Source organism: Cylas formicarius, unplaced genomic scaffold (assembly GCF_029955315.1).
Source record: "Cylas formicarius isolate icCylForm1 unplaced genomic scaffold, icCylForm1.1 PGA_scaffold_1__22_contigs__length_36826433, whole genome shotgun sequence".
In the NCBI taxonomy this organism is placed as follows: Eukaryota; Metazoa; Arthropoda; class Insecta; order Coleoptera; family Brentidae; genus Cylas; species Cylas formicarius.
This window is the reverse complement of record NW_026844264.1, coordinates 13692542-13708961: the sequence shown is the minus strand read 5'-3', so window position 1 is coordinate 13708961 and position 16420 is coordinate 13692542. Positions and strand designations below refer to the sequence as shown.

Here is a 16420-nt window from a genome sequence, read left to right as displayed (position 1 = left end):
TTAAATAAAATAAATATAAATACAAATACTTACATAACTTTGTAGTCTTATGTATCTTTGTTCCTTTGTTTCCAGATTTACTGTATTGTAATTGTGTGTTACCCTCGGGTCGTAATTTTTTAACGTTATTATGTACATGTTGTTGGACACAATATAAGCAATTTGAGTCTTACATCTTGAATTCGGATCCGAGAAAAAAGGGCGGCTATCCAAATAAAGCGAAAGGAAAAACGGCGCTGCGTAATCGAATCAGAAAGATCTATATCTATGAATTCCGAAAGAACCAAAGACAAACTTACAAAATTATCCCCGATTACACGTTTCTATCGTATCGAGGGGAACAGCGAAAATCAAGCTTTCCGCCCGTCCCTTTTCCGAACGTCATATAAAATTCGACCCAAAGCTCCTTCCTAGTAGAGTAGTTTGGGATTCTTACCGATTATTCAGACGCGTGGCGGCGCCACCGTCCGCCCCACTGTTTTCAACGCAGGCCGCGTTGCGAGAGGTGTTTCGGCCAGAAACATTGCGAACTTCAGTGTTTGTCGAGCAGCCGCTTAGTGCGCTACGCTGGTGCAGAAGCTGTATCTCCGTGGGCCCCGTTTCTCTCGTAACCTGACCGAGTCGGGAGAATTTAGGAACCAAAAAAAAGAAATACCCCATCCGGGATAAAAAATGATTTAGAACGCTGGACTAGTGTCCGATGATTTTGTTTGTTTTTTCGGTTGGTGCTTAAGACGGAAAACGTTTCCTGGATTATTTGTGTCGCTGGATGCTGGTAGTTCCGTGCTTTTTGCTACGGTGAGTTTTTTTTTCGCTACGTCGGTGGAAACGTTGATGTAACAAGCAAAGGTCGCAGCGAACTGAATTATTCGCCTCGCTTTTGACCTTGAACTTCGAGTCGCGATCGCGTTGTTTTTCGGTATCCAAGTCCCATGTCAGAACGTTAATTGACGCTAATTTACTTAATCTTGGAAATACGCTACTTGAAGTGTTAAATTATATAGGTGATCGCAAAATTGACCGACATGGTGGGTCTGAGTATCTGCTAAAACAGCTTCAAGTCCCCAGGCTAAATGAATATGCGTATAGGGAACAACATTATTTTATGGTTAATATATGCAACCTCGAGATTATAATAACACTGATGCGATATAAATATCTCGATTTGAATTTGCCGATTACCTGTTACTATACACCTACTTGCAAGAATAGCGAAAGCGCACAAACTGATTACGATTAAACTGCGTGGAATTCTTATTTCCCATAATCTGCATCCAATTCCCGTTGCTTCCATTCAAAAACTTAAGTATTGTAACTTCTACTGAGTCTAGAGGTCACGATTTAGAACCACTATCCACGTACCTACTTATTGAATACGTGAACGTGACAACCAACACCAATAAGAAAAATTCATGTTTTGTATAATTCCTCTCTTTGTAATTTTGCATTGGGGTTGCTTCGAAAACGCTTAATGATAACGAATTCTTACAAAAGCCATTGCACAATTTTTCGTTTTAATTTAAAACAACGTATTACAAATAACTTTTTTATAAATTTAAAAATGTACTGTCTATACCTGCTTGATATTGTATATTGTTATTTTCTTACAAATTTTAATAATTATGGAATACAGAAAATGCAGAATGCTTGTGTTCGAGAAACGAAATGTTCATATGAGGTTTAAGTTGCATAAAATCAAAAGAACCGAACTTCCGTTTTAATGTTGCCATATCGACACACCACAGCACCGAGCAGTTTTCTTTAAATTGTTTTTATATATATCTCTGCCCTAATTTACCAGCACCTCGTTCCTATAAAGATTGCAGCATATATTTTTTTAAACATTGTTGGAAAAATGAGGCTCTAGAGATACATCAAATTATAACTTTTTTTGTACCTGGTTATGTACCTTTTTGTGGTTGTGATTGTAAAATTTTTGAGGTTATATTATTGAGGAGTTATTAATTAACATACACTCCAGCCTTGCATGTAATATTTTGTTGTAATAATTTTATGTTTCATGCACTTAAGATTATTTTATTTTATTTATTTATTAATTTTTATATGTGCATTTGATTGGAGCTAATATAAATATGTTCATACATATTTGGTGTCAAAGTTGTAAAAACAATCATCTTGTCGATTTTCATAAATACCAAAATCAGAAGTTAACCATTATTCGTCACCTATTAGGCTGTCCCTAATTTAGACACCTATATTTATACGCTGCAGGTAAAAATTCTTGTGGCCCACAAGTTCTTTCTTTTCAATATTAAGTTTTGGACCATATTCATCAAGGCGTCAAAAGTGAGCAACTGAACCAAGTTTTATTTAAATATCATTTATTTTATTTTTCTGAAAACTACAAAACACTTTACCGGCTTGTAGGTATCAAAAACAAATTTTTCATGGACTCTGGTTTATTGGAACTTTTTATATCTATTTGCACCCAAAATATCTAATTTCAAACCCACTCGTGACAAACGAAAATACATTTCGTGACATTCACAAAAACAACAACAAAGAGCTGTCAACTATTAACCAAGTTTTCTTTACCTTTATGACTTTTAAATACTTCTTCCACTTGTCGTTCGTTTTTTAAATACATAAATTACTCTTTTGTTTTTTCGGGAACTTAACCAAAATGGATATGACACATACAGGCAACTGTTATAAGTTTTATTCATTAATTAACTCTAGCACGAGAATTTTTAATTTAATTTGCAGGAAAAGCACCTCTCATAGGATCGTGACATGTGCTCATAGCGGTATCTGGCGCGGAATCTGGTTCCGACGTACTGTATCATAGCCGAGATCACGCCGCGCATTAATCTAGACGTTAATAATTTTATATTACCGCTTATTTGTCGAGAATATCCAACTTGACCTAAATGTTTATCATTCCTCGACGGTATTACCAACGAGAGCTGCTCGCTCGCCTTTTGACTGCCATATTCTTTTAATTTTCGCAGCTCTCGGTATCGGCCCGACGCGACGACTAAAAGCTCCTCAAGCTTTTATGTTTGTCGGGTGAGATTTTAAAACGCGCGCTTAAGTTGTACGGCTTGGTAATTTCAAAACCCGGGGCAACTAGACGCGATCTTCTTCAACTTCTTTTCTAAAATTACGAGGTGGGAATGCAATTTGTTTTTGTTGCCCTCTCGTGCGAAATGAAGAGAAAATCAAATTCTTGCATTTCATTTTTTAGAGAATTTTGATATTTTTTATTATTAAATCTAAAAGCGCGCTCTAACGGCATAAATAAACATGCAACATACAGGTGAAGGAAGTTAGCTTCACCTTCTGTAAATACTGATATTGCCTGCAAAATATTTTATTTATGGACCAGATGTCATTTTCGCAAATTTATCGTAAAGAAAAAAAATTTCGCTTCGCTTTTTTAAAAAATCCCTTCATGGGGAAGAGCATTACCACTAGTGTTGGAACTACAATTTAATAATAGCGGTTCTATAACGTCCAACGCCTTCCGGTTCCCAGTTTCCGTTCCTTTCGATCTTCCCAGTCTCCTGGTTGTAGGTGTAGTGGTGTATTCCATTTAGTCACGTGATCTTAGGTCTTCCCTTTTTCCTTCTTTCTGTGGGTGTCCATTTTAGAATTTGCTTGGGTAATCTTTCGTCACCCATTCTCTCTGCATGGCCATACCATATAAGTTGTCTTTGGTCTATTTCTTCAAGGATGGTCTTCTGCTCGTCCATGATTGCCCTTATTCGTTGCTTGTTTACTCGACCCAGCCTTGATTTACTGGCCGCTCTGCGCCTGAAGTTAATTTCTAAGGACAGCAGTCTCATTTCCAAGGCTTTGTCTAGTTGCCATGTTTCGCATCCAGAAAGGACTATGCTTTTAAATATAGTATCGTATATAAGTTTTTTCCTTTCTTTATAAATATGTGTCGACCAGAGGATAAAGTTGAGTCATCCTATGACTCTTTTCCCCTTCACTATTCCGTCTTCTATTTCGTTTCTTGTTTGTCCACTCTTATCCAGCAATTTAATAATAGTATGTATTTTATTATAAATTATTATGCCTTTGTCATGTCCAATTTACCTATAACCCTTTTCAAGGAATACCCGAATACGGTACTAAACGATTCGGGAAATCCCAATAATAACGACGCCACGGCATCGTAACGGAATATATAAATAAATAATTATAAATTTCATGGTATTCTCAAAATTGTCAATTGAGTGGTCATTGGCACAAAAAAAATTGACCAGTCAATTACACAGTCCTAACTACCACCCTTACTTAGAACTTGCAGTTTCTGAAATTTTATCGTAAACGTACCATAAATTCTCACGAAACTAAGCGTTGCCAACTTTAAAACTTACACTATCTGAACATTTTGGTGGTGGATTAGGTGTCCCTTTTGTTGTTGTTAATAATAATGTGAATAATATTAACTTCATACGAATTTTCACAAGCCCTTCGAAACGTGCAATTTTTAATTTTTATGCCATTTCCATTGATATTTTAATCAAAATTTGCACTTTGTTTTTTTATTTTTTATCTAGGTTAGATAAAAAAGGGACACAAAGCATTTGAAAAGTAATGAAAAATTAGCAAAAAAAATGTAACACAAAAAGTGTTTCAGAAGTACAATATTTTAAAACGGAGTGTTTCCACAAATTTTAAAAACGCCTCGACTTATTTATAAACTTAGTTTTACCATTTTTTTTTAAATCAGCCAATTTTTATTTTGTAGGACAAATTTAGTGAAAAAAGTGAGCCCATAATCCATAATTCAAGTTTTGCCATGGTCTTTTTCTTTTAATACAATTAGTGCATATATAAACCTGAGAGGGAAACCACCTAGGAAATACTTACCTTTCTATGGGGGAATATGAAGGAAATATGGGGAAATATTGAAATATTTTTTAAATATTTTCCTACTGGAATTCTTTTTCCAACCAGATATTTTTGGTAGACTTACTAGGGGGATTTAAGGAAAAAACTTTGAAAATGTTTTCTAGCGTTTCTTAGCAACATACATTTATTTACTCTACGATTAGTAGTTTCAGGGATACAGTACTAAACGGCAGCGTGCTTATCTGGCCACCTGGTACAACCAGTTCCATTCCGCGAAACTCATACCAAGTATACTGTTTTTTTTTGTTTTGTTGTTTAGCGGATAAGCGCACATTCTATTCCAATATATATATACGTATAGGGCCGCACAATAAGGGTTCATTGAACGATAAAATGCACTGGCGCTTATCGAAATTTACACAACGCACATATCCGAGCAACCTTTTCAAATATCGACCGTGTTTTATAACGTTCCGCTTTATTTCAGGAACAAAAAGAAAGAGCAATTTATTCTTCGCGAGAGCTATACCTACAGCGACGTGTTTATTTTAAAAAGCTTATTGCAGAGCATTTCATAGGACGCGACCCGATAGGTATGGGAAACTGGACTTGATACTGCTATCTATAGGCACGCTTTCATTTCTTTATAAATAGTAGACCTCTAGTACATTAATGCACACATTAGCAACCACTGGTCATATATTTAGACGCGGGTATCCATCGAGTTAAGGACACTTAACTCTTGCCTGTCTATTGTACTTTCCCTGGTGATTCTCTGCTGATGAGAGTATTCGGATGTCTACTCTCTTCTCAGTGTTTCTTCCTAACCTTTTTTTGTATATAGAATCTTCAAATTTCACCGCAATAATACATACCCAGATCTCAAATGCTGCAAAGCGATTCATCCTGTTGATGTTTACAATTGAGAAAAATCGAAAACCAAGTCTTAATTTCACTGCCACAATCCATTTACAAAACACCTCGTTTAAATTCCATCAAAAACATAGTATTTTCAGTTGTTCAGAATGAGTAGAGATGACATGAATGAAACATGTCTGAATGAGGTCAAACAAGATTTCGACCTCTGATGAAGGTTCAGATGATACCAGAATCTTGTGTTTTGTATTCTTCGTAAGATAAGGAATAACCAGAAACTCTCAACACTTATTAAATTATGTAATAAGTTAGTTTTTATACCAAAGTACAGGAGTGAAATATTTTTGCCCTTTCTGGTTAACTTTAATAGATCATTAGGTCCTAAGAAATTCGATTTCATGTTAGTATTAGGTGGTAATCCTTTGTCCACAGCTTCTTCTTGGAGTATGGGAAACAATATTTTAAAAATAGTACCCAGAATAATACATTATTCTTAAAATCAACAATAACTCCAACCACGACTTCTAAGTTAACATTATATATTTGGGAAAGTATCAATACTCTAATGAAAAGTAACTGACACTCTCGAAGCTTCTAAATTGCACATTTTTTAATTAACAATATTATTGAAGTTCTTTTTCTTGTGACTTTTGGTTGATCAAGCCTCATAAATGGAAAGCTTTTTTTTAATTATTTCGTTCCTTGGCCTTCATGCTCTTTTGCTTGTCTTTTGCGTTGTATATCTACACAACTAAACGTTGCATTATACCAACTTAAACCTAATTGAATTATAGAAGAGAGTATATATTTTAAAAGTTTCACCATTTGAAACGGTCATCCGTGCTTTATACGACTTGTATAGCAATGTTATAATGTTTAAAATTTCTCGCTGGAGTTTCTTTGAGACTCGCTTGACCCGCGGAATAAATTTTAATGGCGTTAGAAGCGCTCCGAAGAGCGCAAGAGGCTTTAGCAGCTCCATGTTTTATGTTATTTTTTGCCCCTTTCGAGAGAGGCTTTCGCTGTAACGAAAATTGCGACTGCAAATATTGACTTTTGACTTGCGGAATACGTGTGTGCGTTTATTGATTCAGTGTTCCACGCCGGAAACGTCATGTTCAATCATGAGGTTGAATCTGGGTTTTATTTTAAAAAGCATAATATTTTTGTACTCCCAACGCGTCTTCCGTATATATGCGATATCAGGTTTACTCTTGAAATTTCACTTCGATTACCGGAAAATACTTGTGAATCTATAAACATCAATTTATTTCAATAACTAACCCACACCCACTTGCGTGAGAGCAATATTCCGCTTGTTTTAAATGTGATTTTAGTAATTTTTATTTTATATTACAGGTCAATTTATTTTAAGTTAAATCATTTTGTGTAGTAATGGTAGTTTTTTGCTCTCAAATTCTCAATCCACGAATATTCTTGGCGTTTTGTTTGTTTCGTTTGTCTGAAACGATAATCTTTTACTAGAAAAATAATCCTTTTTGTAAAACTTCTGGATTCCTCCTGCGTCGGTTTTTGTTGAGTCAAACTAGTTAACGTTTCGCCAGTCATCCTGTTGGATTCTTCAGAGCTTGATTGAAACTGGCTCGCATTTTACTCTGTACCTGCTTTTATGTTGATTCGGGGGGACGTAGCTAAATGATGGGCATAAACACCGTCTCTGATAACTGCTTCCTATATTGGTGACCTGAGTCGCGGTTAAGAGTGATAGGTTACTTATATAAATCTATAGACACTCGGATTTTTCGATGGTAGAAGAATTGATTACGTGCAAGAATTTTGGTTTTATCGAACAAAATTCCGGTTTCATTTCGTTCGTTTCGTTCGCTCTTTCATGTTCTTTGAGTCTAGTTGATATTTTTCGTCCGGTCTTTCCAACGTATTCTTTCCGCATATGCATGGAATGCGGCAAACTCCTAGCATCTCAAATGGGAACCAGTCATCCGAAGATGTTGAGAGATTTTTAGACAAGTGATAAATCTGGTTGTGACGTTATATTTCTCTAGACCTTTTGAAATGTGATCAGTGATGTTTTGAATGTAAGGAAGGACAAAAGTCAACACAACCTTCCAATAGCAATGAAACCGAAAGCAATCCCACACTGGCCACTGTTGTCCTTCCTTGTGTTCATAACATCACTGAGCACATATCAAAAGTTCAAAAGAAATAGAACGTCAAAACCAGATTTACCACTTGTCCAAAAATCTCTCAACATCTCCGATCCGTCAAAGACAAAATTTCATTTGAGATGCCCTGAGTTTCCGGCATTCCTAAAAATATCAACTAGACTCAAAGAACGTGAAAGAGCCTTAACATTACTACAAATAAACTCATCAGCAGTAGCCGAGCACAATCACGAAACCGGCCATAAAATCTTAGTCGATAAAAGTAAAATTCTTGCATGTAATCAATTCTTCTACAAACGGAAAATCCGAGAACCTATAGAAATCTATAAGCAACGTAATAATCTTAACCGCGACTCAGGTCTTTATCTGTCACCAATATGGAAATCAGTCATCCGTGGAAGTTTCTTTGAAAAAGAAAAAGAATCATTAATGCGGTCTTACGTACGAACGAAGTTCATGCTCAAGTTTTAGTGACGGTGTTGAGCCGAACTAAAAAAACTAACAAAATATAACAAAAAAAGGAGCCTTTTGAAAACTTCGGAAACAAAAGGTCAGAAGCGCATTAAGTTCGTCTCGTTTCCGCGATTCTCGACGCTTAAATGTTTCATTTCGGAACGCATAAAGAATATAAAGAAAACTATTTAGAATTAGGTCGAGATGCGGCGTTTCCTTTTTGGACTGTTTGCGTTTTCGTCGGAATGAAAAATCTCCAACTCGAAAATCGCCCCAAGAGGTATTTAATATTCTATGTTGGGATTAAGGTCTGAAGGAGGCTTAACGTAGAATTGTGTGTTGTTTGAAGGAATAGGAGGAATGGCTAATGAGTTCAAAAGATATGTACCTACTTCTCGCATCGAAAGAATCGAGACTTCTGTATTCAAATATAAGTCACGACTGTGTGCCCTTTAAAATTGAATAGAATTGAAACTTGTGTTCGGAATGCGTTAACATGGTTTTCGGCTCCTGACTATTATTTTCAGTTTCGTTATCGGAACTGCAGATATCTGACATTAAATACTAATCGATAATGGTGCTTTGAGAATGATAATTAGGTCGATTTTGGAATCAAAACAGTTCCGTGATCTATTTTGTTTCTCTATTCTGAAATACTGTGTACCTATACCAAACAGGAAACTCCATAACTGTTCTTTAGAGAACCCTGCGATGAACTAAATCGATTTGAAGAGCGTGTTCAATTGTCTTAAGCGATGTCTAAATTTGTTGCCATCTCAAGGGCTTCCGCATCCTTTTGTTATTGGAACTCATGATTGAATGATTAAACGCGTTTAATTTTTCAACAAGTACTTACTACAAATTCCCCTTAGACATCCGGCGATGACATGAGAATCTTTCAATCCTCGAACACCTGCCGTCCTCTTTAGTATGTACGACATATAGCTATAATTTTAAACTCGGATATGACTAATATGGCCGAAATTGTCTGGCATCGGACTTTAAAAAAAAGCAAACGCCGATTCACTTTAGACTCTGCGGGTGCCTTATATCCATGCAACATTCGTGGACGAATCAGGATGGAATCCGTATAATCAGAAATGACACTTTCAGTGTGTAACTCTCGGGTTGGTGATAAAACTAATCTAAGTTTATAACAAGTTCCTATAAAGTTCGCCATCGGAGGATTCCATCAAACTCCGGCTCACTTTTCACCGGATCATATGAATAAACGGAGTGTCGGATTTGACACGACGATTCTCGACAGTTAAAATGAAAACGTCTAAAAATTCGGCACCGTGTCGACGCCGTTTGGAATGCAAGTTTTCTAAACTTTGCACTTGGAAAAATAGGAGAAATCGAAATTTAGAAGCTACTATAAAGGAGCCATCGGTGCACAGACTTTGTGATTTTTTTTTTATGTTGTTTAAAAACTTAAAATCAATCTTCAGTTTTCAGAAGTTGGTATATGAATTGAGTATTGGATGTTATGAGAGAGATATGCATTCCTGTGCTCTTTACTTTAACATGTACTCTGAACATATTACGAAGTTAACCTTGAATTATATCGACGAAGGTATACTTATTAATTGCAAGCGTCTCAACATAATGCACGCAGACTTTACGATTGTTTTCGTCGACAACTTCGAAGGCCTGCAGACATTAATAACACACATCCCAGAGTTCAGTAAAGGTTACGGATTTCACTTCATGTCAAGAAAACGAAATATGTAGTCTGCAAGAATAGAATTCCACATGGACAACTAATCAATCAAACACAAACACACTTGTCAACAGGTGCCAATATCAAAGATAAATGGGACCACTCAATTCAAATCAGACAAAAGATTGAGAAGAGCAGCGTGTAATAAAAACGGGTAACATCTCGACTTGCCCTGGACATATAGTAGATCTTGCCCCTTGACAGACGAGACTTTCCTGACTCCACAAGTAGAAAATGGTCTTTGAAATAGTCAACACTCCTAAAGAGAAGATTGCCATTTCTCATTTTTGAAACGTAGCTTTTTCGTATATGTTGATGATGGATATATACCGAAAAGCCATATTTAAGACTTGGTTAGGACTGCATTAGAGGCCAGAAGGGTCTCATTGTTTGAATTACTTATATATTTAACCTGTGCATACTGAGTACGAATTTCCCAACGTCTCAAAATAATACGGTTTTTAAGTGTAGTTTTACTGAAGTTGAAATTTATTTATTCATAAAACTAAGTATCTTTATTAAACGCGAAGAGCAAGAAATACTGCCAGCGAAGACAAAACGAAGACAAAAACTGTACACATCCCGCCATTTAAACTTTCAAGTCGTATAAATCTGAAGGGGTATTGTAGTATCTCGTTGAAATGTAACAAAAGACATTAAACTAAAATGACTTCCCTAAGAAGGTTTAAGCTCCTAGAAAAGGACGGTATCGTGTTGAAGGAGAATCGACTCTGACACTATCTTTGCGAGGAGTATTTAAAGCTTTATCTAAATATATATATGATCGCCTCTGTAATTCTGCACGTTGTTCTTGATATACGAACATTACTTTTTGTTGCCCGGAAGAGTTTTGCGTGAAACTGAGAAACAAAAACGCATATTTACCGACATGAAATTGTCTCACTCGTCTTTGCCCCTGTGTAAATTCGTTCAAAATTAGTGTTTATCTGACCTTTGCTTGTTCGACGGTGGTCGTCTAAATGTAGCTTCTTAAAATTCGTAATTATCTATGCAAGCGATTTTGCAATGACGATATTGTCCTTGCCGTTGTCGGTGCGTGTTAAAAATAAATGTCAACAGTTAATAATACGCATTCACTAGATAAGATAACCTCAATTACTAATTCGTTGTTACACAAATTACTTTTGTAGTCTAAAGAGTTAGTATCCGATTTTATTTAAAAAAAAGTTTGTGGAAATCGTCTTACTCATTTTAGAAACTTTTGTAGTTCAATAACTGAGTTTTCCATTAGGGGAATTGGTGGTTATCAAATCAGCATAAATATTTAATGGTGAGGTTTTATTTATGAAAGTGAGACAAACAAAAAATTAGGATCGCGATTGATTTTATGTATTGCCTTTATATCCATCCTCATGTAACAAAATATCGATAACTCTTTGGGCTAAATGAATTGCTCCCAGTTCCCCAATCGTGCGCAGCTGGTTATCGGAATTTCTCCGTTTCTAGACAAAGCCTACATCATTAGAAGATATATTCTTAGATGGCATGCATCCAGGACTCCTTGTGGCACGACGTTTGTGATTTTCCGTTACATACATACAATTAATAATTTATCCGCGTGCATTTTCGCATATCGACGGCACTGGTTATTCAATCACCTTAAGCCCCGTTCAATAGAAACTACATTCAATAGATGGCCGTATATTCACGATCCGCATATAATACGAAGACCATATCTTATCGGGTGCTCCCAACCAAGTAATCCGCCGTGACTAAAATTTGATTTATTGTACATTTTACGCCCCTATTTTCGCATTGATTTTATCACGCTTCTGACTAGAAAATACAGACATATGTTGAAGTTCCCGTAGAGTACTATAAAACGGTTAACGTGGCCTTGGATTTATATTAACAGCGATTATATAACAATATCGCAATGCATAGCGCGTTATAGGGAGACTACTAATGAACCGTTTGATCTATGCCGTTTTTAACAGCTATCCTTATATCCATCCGGTACATCCATTGCGTGGTAATTATTATAGCATCTTCCTACGTGTATCAAATTTAGATGTCGCACCAGCAAGTGCTGGTTTTGATTTGTTTTGAAAGGGACTGGTCACATTTTTCTCCAAAAATCAATTGTAATTGCTGTTATTTCCAAAAGTATATTTATTGAAGAAGTCGATTGACAATAACTCAGAGATGTAAACCATAGTTTACTATCCGTAATTTGGAAAATTATTATATGACATATATTAACCGAATTTAAACACAAAATTCATTAACCACTGGCCTTTACAGTTCCATGTTCCAAAATTTAAGAAAAGAATGAATGAATAAACAAATAAGGAATTCCCCACATTGGTGAATATCGTACCAAACATTTCGAATCTCGAGACCAATTTATATATAGAACAAAATAGGGAAATATAATATTGTAAGTTTTATTAATTTTAGTTTCAGCACCTTATGGATAAAAAAAGGGCAGCAATATTGTACCTTCTTTTAAATTTAATTTGATTTTTCCTAAACTGATAGCTACGAACTTGCGGATTCTTTGGTTTGCAAACTTTAGAAATCAAGATACGAACTATACATGTTAGTGTCTATCGTATCGCGAAACAGTTATTCGTAGACCTGCGGATATCGGCCATTTGCAACTAAGAAACGACTTTCCGTCGACTAGAAGGCGAACGTGCCGTTTTGTCTCAACGGCGTCACGTCGGGTTAATTGAGGTCAAAAGTATGTGGTTGTCCGTAAATTACTGTAATTGATATTGACAAGTGTTGGATAAATGTGTATTTACGTAGAGTATAATCAATTGTGCCAGATGTTTGGTGCATTTTGGATGACGCCTTCCGGACGTTCTAGCTTTGTTCTAATTCAACCCAAAATGTTCTCGGAAGTGTCCCCCTCGCCTAATAAAATTTGGTCTCTAGTTGTTATGTTTTTTAAGCTTTTAGAAGCACTCGCGACTGTTTTCGTCATCGCTTCGGTTTACAAGTTTACGCAACCTTTTCGACAGCTTTCGAGGTATAAACAACTTCGACAGTTTCATGTTGACACTAACAGTTAAGTTTATTATCCCCAGTTAACACGGCATTAGCATTTTTTCAAATTCGTTTTAATACCAGCGTCACCTTGACTTCGTTTGTCAACTATTGCGGAATTTAAATACCCACGAACCTTGCAGACGGAAAAATTTATTCGCAAATTTTGCGAATTTGTGGAGGCCGTGGACCGAACGTTACCCAATTTTTTAAACGTTGACGTTCTCAGAATCCAAATGCGATCACTATCCCTTCCATCGTTATATTATATATATGCTAGGGTCTTTAGCAATTTGAAAAATGACGAGGTTTATGTGTTCCAACGAATATATCCCAACGACAGCCTTAAGAACTATAACTCTAACTATGATAAGTAGTCAACTGTTCACTCCACCAAAGTAATAGGTGAAATGTAATAATTTCAAATTTACGTTTAATTAATGTGCTAAACTGTGAGTGACTAAGACAGAAAACGTCAACATCATTACAGCAGTCATTCAATAATTTCATGAACTGATAGAGAGGACCTTCAATCAAAAAATTCGTACTAGATGACATACAGGCGATGCCCTTACAGTCATTGAAGGTACATGGGTCACCTGGCTCAGCAACTCAGGGCAATCCACTAGTGAATTGCAAAGTTTATATAAAAACTGAAATTAAAGGTACCTCCTATGATTCAACAGTGAGGGAACCTTAAACATTAGTAATAAATGATTCTGTTACAGTGCCCTAGCCGGGTGGAATCTATTTACATGAGAGTGGAGAAATTTCAGAAACTTTCTCTGTACGTTCTCAATTTGAGTGATGTATTTACCAAATGTTGGTTGCCACATCGTTGAACCGTGGTCTAGTTTCGAGCGCACACAACTATAGTATAACAGTTTTAAAGTATGTTCCCTTGCATTTTGAATGCACCTCTACAGGCTTCATCGACATGATTTCTGAAGGAGAGTTTTGTTTCAAACGTTACACCCACTTCTTTAAAATTGTCACATTTTCTTGATAATATGATATACAGTCTTGTTTGAAAATGTCATGGCGAAACATCTATCTATATTTAGGGGTAGATTATTGGAAGCACAGCAATAATCTCCAAATCATTCTGCAAAGACACACAGTCGACCACACTATCAATTATTCTAAACAATCTCACATCATCAGCAAAGAGCAAAATTTGGCTATCAATATTAGCTACTATATCATTAGTGAAAGGTAGAATAACAATGGCCCTAAATTGCTACCCTGGGGAACGCCGTTACTAGCCATGAGCCTAAGCGATGAGTGACCGCGGAGCTCCGCATACTGTATTCTCTTGTGAATAGATCATCACAAAATCCAAGCATCCTCAGTTTAGTGAGCCGTACAGTGTGGTCCAGTGGCTTTTCAAAAGTCCGTGCATAGCACATCCACCCGCTTTCCATCGTGCAAAGCCTTAATTCTGTAATACAAGCCAACTGATGGTGCTTCGGGCTTTGAAGAAACCATGTTGTTTCTGGGTTATCAAGTGTTTCATTAGGTCGAATATACTCTCATACCCTCGCAAAACACGGTATTATCGATACAGGCCTGTAATTGTATATATCAGTTGCTTTTCCCTTCTTTAGGACGGCATCCTTCCAGACATTTGGGAAGGTGTTTGTTGCTAGGGCTCAGTTAAAAATAATGAGATGTGAGACGCGTGGTTTATCTACTGCAATGTTTGGTAGTATTATGTATAGATAGAGTGAATAAGAACTTCCCCGATCACTATGCACTTGTTATCTCAAAAACTCTGACTGCGTGGGTATTTTTTTCTGGGCTTTCGACTCGAAAACGTAATGCCCAGTTTCAAGACCTAATAGCCATGCTACCTGCACGTGGGCATAGGTACTTATTTTTTTTATGTTCTGCAGTTGAGGATTGTCAAGTTAAGCCTATTTGGGAATAACAATTTGAAATTTTAACTCCACGCTTTTTATAGAATAAATTTAGTACTATAGTCATTTAAATTCTAGGTACACGCGATGTCTTTTTCGGCTATTTGTTTACGTGGTAGTATTTTCGAATTATTTAAATGAGTTTACATAATACATTGTAAACGATCGGTTCGATTTAAATTCAAAGAAATTATTGAATTTTTGTATCGTTCCGGCCATATTTTATGTGTGCAATGGGTTTTGATTGCATCATTTGACTGCGGCCATGTTTTATTCATTACTGCGTGATGCATATTTGTTTAAGTAAATGGAATTTTATGAATGTACACATTCGACGCCAATTAAATGTTTATCTAGTGTCCTGCCCCGAAAACGATTACACACGAATTACATTAAATTGGGTGTTATATCGTGACATACTATTTGAGGTAATTTAAAGTATTATTTACTTATTTATTTGTGAGACAATTACTACAAACTAAAAAAAAACAACAAAAAATTGGTGATGTTAATGTTGGTGAAAGTACAATCTTGATTGTGTCTCCTTCAACATGCTTGTCTCTACTAGAAAGATAGAAGAAGCAAAAAAATATTAAACTGTAGTGGTTAAGTAAAAAACTTTTGCCTAAAAGTTTCCTGAAATGAAATAACCGTTCAAATAAAAACTCTGTGATGATCGGTCTCTCCCGCCGGACCACTTCTCGCCTTCAAGAAGGAAACCTTTAACACCTAAATCGTTGCTGCGCTTGTTCCGATTCGGGCACACACATGTAAGCCACATTCTCCTAAACGAAGATACATTTAGTGGACATATTTATAGACTAATTTCTCCTTTAAGAGCCTGTAATATTTTTTCTATCTAGCGTTTACTTTAAATTAATGGGTATAATATAATGACGAGGCGACAAATATATGTTCACAATTCGTCGTTTAGTGTTTTCTTATTTTTAGAATCGCCTTACGCTCGTTTTCGGTAACCGTATACATACATCCGTCGCTAACAAGCCTCATTCAGCCAACTTTTGTTCTATAATCGGGTGAAATAGCTTTCGGGCAGATACGTGATACGAAATAGTTAACAACTCCGTTACAGGCGTTTTAGAATCGTAAAAGTAATTTTACACTTGATCGATTTAAATGGATAGATATTTCAAAGCCGATCGGTCTACCAAATTTAACAATTTTTTCTTTGCCAAATCGGTTTGTAGGTAGATCAGTTTTTTTCTCGTCCGTACGGAACCTTTTTCGTGAGATCGTTTTCAATTTTATTACCTCCAAAAATGAAGTAGGTAAATGCCTATATCTTTTTTTAAATCTTGTACAATAGTAGTGATTGCAGAGGCAATAGTATGCTTTTCATAAATTAAGGTTATCATTTTGATCCTCTCCTACCTACAGCGAAGATGCATTTTCCTTTGTACCGTGCATTCAAATAATTTTGATAACATTTTAATTGGCTGCAA

General features: G+C 36.0%; 1 protein-coding gene across 1 annotated transcript in view; it reads left to right on the top strand.

Annotated features, from left to right (window-relative positions):
* Positions 1-533: 533 nt before the first annotated feature.
* Positions 534-16420, top strand: part of LOC132697088 (insulin-like growth factor-binding protein complex acid labile subunit) — a 92778-nt gene continuing 76891 nt past the window's right edge. Inside the window, exon 1 of the mRNA XM_060662366.1 lies at positions 534-798. The gene's annotated coding sequence lies outside the window, so the exon portion shown is untranslated. The remainder of the gene's footprint in view (positions 799-16420) is intronic.